Source organism: Sceloporus undulatus, chromosome 5 (assembly GCF_019175285.1).
Source record: "Sceloporus undulatus isolate JIND9_A2432 ecotype Alabama chromosome 5, SceUnd_v1.1, whole genome shotgun sequence".
Taxonomy (NCBI): domain Eukaryota; kingdom Metazoa; phylum Chordata; class Lepidosauria; order Squamata; family Phrynosomatidae; genus Sceloporus; species Sceloporus undulatus.
Genome location: NC_056526.1, coordinates 129773986 through 129777699, shown reverse-complemented (window position 1 = coordinate 129777699; position 3714 = coordinate 129773986).

Below are 3714 nucleotides of genomic sequence, written 5' to 3'. Positions count from 1 at the left end.
AAGTGGCAGCTTCTGGGTGCACTGGGGGTGAGGCGTTTACACAACACATGCCCCAATCGCGGCTGGAAGCCATGTCGACCTGTCCCAACCCAGAAGAGCTGGCACAAAAAGTAGCGACTAGGTTGAGAAGCGTGGCAGCAGACTGGGGGTGGGCAAGTGCAGTTGCCACAGCTCCAGTGCAACTGGTACAGGCACGGTTGCATACCGCTCTTTTGGGCCTGTCTGTGTGACCCCTTAATTACATTTATGGTGCAGTATTATTTTCCCTCTTTAAAATGTAGATTTTACAAGTGTTGCTTCATGAATATTGGCAAGTACAATAATTAATCTTCCTAGAACAGGGGTAGGCAACCTGCGGCCCGCGGGCCGGATGCGGCCCGGCAAGGCCTTGGTACCGGCCCCCGCCCGGTCCTGCCGCCGATTGCCGCTGGAGCCTTTGGCCTCTCGCATGAGGGCGTGGGGCCTTTGGCCTATCAGGAGGAGGTGGGCAGGGGGGGCAGGCGGCGGGGGCAATTGTCTATAGAAGCCTCCGAAACATGCATTTATATTAACTTTTTTTTAAAAAATCAGCAAAATTTTTTTGCATGTCATCTATTCTGTAAAAAAAAGAGTGTCCTCCATTTGAATTTTTTGTCCTACATTTGTCCGTTTATTTATTTAATTAATTTTTTAAAAAATTATTTAATTATTTATTTTTTGGCTTCGGCCCCCCAGTTGTCTGAGGGACAGCAACCCGGCCCCCGGCTCAAAAAGGTTGCCTACCCCTGTCCTAGAATAATGTATGTTTTGAAAAGTCACGTACTGTCATGGTCATCCAAGAGCAGGTCTCGGAGGATGAGGAGGAGGCGGAAGCTCCTACAGAGCAAGAGGTAATTGAGGCTACACCAGGTGCTCATCCTGCTCCAGTGCAAGAGGTAATTGAGGCTACACCAGGTGATAATCCTGCTCTGCCAGAATCCAGCCCTGATCTCCCAGCCCCAGAGGAGGAGGCTCAGCCAGGTCCTAGTGCTGATGGGATTCCTCTGGTGGCACAGCAGCCTAGTAGTGACTCTGGGGAGGAACCAGGCCTGGACGTGCCTTCCTTTAAGCAAAGAAGGGCTGAGAGTGCTTGCAGGCATAGATCCAGGAGGATTGCAGAGAGGCAATTAGCAAATCAGCCTCAGGTGGCACGGGGGAGAGTTTCCCTTACTTAAGAAGCAGAGCGACATCAACTCAGTGCCAGAGTTTATTGCATGATCCTTTGGTGTGATTGCTGCCGGCACTGGCTTCATGTATCCTGACTCCTTGTTGCCTTGACTTTGGAACGGACTGGACTCTTGTTACCTTCTGGCTGCCCTGACCCCGGACTGGATTCTTGTTATCTTCTGGACTGGACTGACTACTCTGACTTCTGTTCTCCTGACTTCGGCTTTGGTTTTCGGATTGCTCTCTAATGCTCACTCCTTGCAAGGTTTGTGGACTGCTTCCAATTGCTGTACTAAGCCATTCTTATCGGTGTTGTTTAGGTGTGCTGGCCGCAGTCCTGGACACGTACCACCAGTATCATTTGTCTGGAAAATGTTTAAACTGTATTTTTAAATAAACTACAGAAAGCTCTAATACTAAAACAGATGTTGGTACAATCTTCGAACCTAATTTTCATTTGGATCAAAGATATTAAGTATATTTGCTCGAAAAAAACTTCACTGAACCCCATCTCCCTTGGTGACTATCAGTCAGTCTCTAATCTCCCCCTTCTAAGTATGGTCCTAGAGTAAATAATGGCAACACAATCCCAGGTTTTCCTTGATGACGTGGATTACCTAAACCCACACCAATCTGTCTTCAGGCTTGATTAGAAACAGCTTTGGTTGCCTTGGTGGATGACCTATACTTGGAGTTGGACAGGGGAGTGAATCCCTATTGGTCCTTCTGGATCTTTCAGTGGCTTCTGATACCATGAACCATGGTATCCTGGGTTGTCTGACTGATATGGGACTTGGGGACATTGCTTTGCAGTGGTTTGTCTTTCTTGGTGGAATGTTCCAGAGGGTGATGCTGGGTTTGTCAACCTTTGGGCCATTAGCTGGTACAGTTCCACAAGAGTCAATACTGTCCCCTGTGCTTTTCAACATCTACATTGAGCTGCTGGGAGAGGTCATCTGGAGCTTTGGGGTTTGGTATCATCAGTATGTTGATAATATCCAGCTCGCTCTTTCCTTTACAAACTGATGCCCAGGAAGCTGTGGTAGTACTGAATCACTGTCTCAATGCAGTAAAGGACTGGATGTAGGTGAATAGACTGAGGCTTAATCCAGGTAAAACAGAAGTGCTGCTGATCAGAGAGAGAAAATCAACCTGGGATTGGGATCACAGCTTGTTCTTAATGGGGTTGCCCTCCCTCTGAAAGATCAAGTTTGTAGCTTTGAGGTGTTTCTGGACCTAGCCCTGCTTCTGGAAAGCCAGGTTGCTGTGGTGGCCAGGAGCATCATTGCCCACCTTCAGCTGATGCTCCAGCTGTGCCCTTTCTTGGAGAAGGCAGATCTGATCACAGTGCTACATGGCTTTGTTACCTCTCAATTAGACAACTATAAGGTACTCTATGTGTAGTTGCCCTTGAAGAGTGTAAGATGTACCTAGCGCAAAATGCAGCAGCCAGACTGATGTCAGGTGTACATTACAGAGATCATACAACACTGGTCCTATAGGAACTGCACTGGCTTTCAATTTGCTTTTGAGCTCAATTCAACATGCTAGCAGTCCCTAAACGACTTAGGGCCAAGATACCTGAACGATGGATTCCTCCCATATGGCACCATGCATGCCAATGATATTCAGTAATACCTTTCTTTTACATCTTCAAGATGCTTCCAAGAAAAAGCAGAAACCCTAAACAGTTTTAAGAAGCTGGGCGGCTTAGGGTGGATGATGGTGCAAACAAGCTGAAATATAATTCTGAGAAGATGGATGTGGATTAGGAAACCCACAATTTGTGGTGAATGGCTTGCACTTCCTTTTAGTAAAAAAAAAAAATGCATCACTTAAGAGTGCTCCTGTACTTTGTGCCTTTGCACAAAGTACAGGAGCACCAATGGCCAGGAGTGGGTTTTTTTACTAGCTTCACTTGATTTCTCAGATGTGACCATAATCCAGGAGAAGAGCAATCTCAGCTGAGGCCTGTGCAATGTTTACATCTTGGTTGAACTACTATAATTTGTTCTATGTGGAATGCCCATAAAACAATATGGACGTTTAAACTAATGCAGAAAACTAGCAAGAAGAACACTTGTAAGAGTAAGCCTAATTGAGAAGAAGGTTATAAAATAAGTCATCTTTCAAATCTGTTGTGATTGAACCCTATCTAAAGCGGCCCTACAGTTCCAGTGCTTGAGCTCCTGCCATTTAGCTTGTCTTTTATCCTTAAGATTCCCTTCCTGGATCCTGTACTTGGGCCTCATGGTGACCATTATGCTGGACATGTGGCTGTGTTGATCAGTGGATTCAATAACATGTCACCTGTTGTCTTTGTTAATTATTAAATTAACATGCAGACAGAGATATCAAAAAATAGGAATAAGGATTATATAAATACAATAAAATCTAGCTTTCAGCTTGTTTCACAGTAAGAGCTCAGTTTCAAACACTGATCCCTGGATGCCCACTACATTCTCAGACCTTATCAGATCTCTTCCTAACTGGTCCTAATTCTATTTCTAACTAGATATAGATTATGGC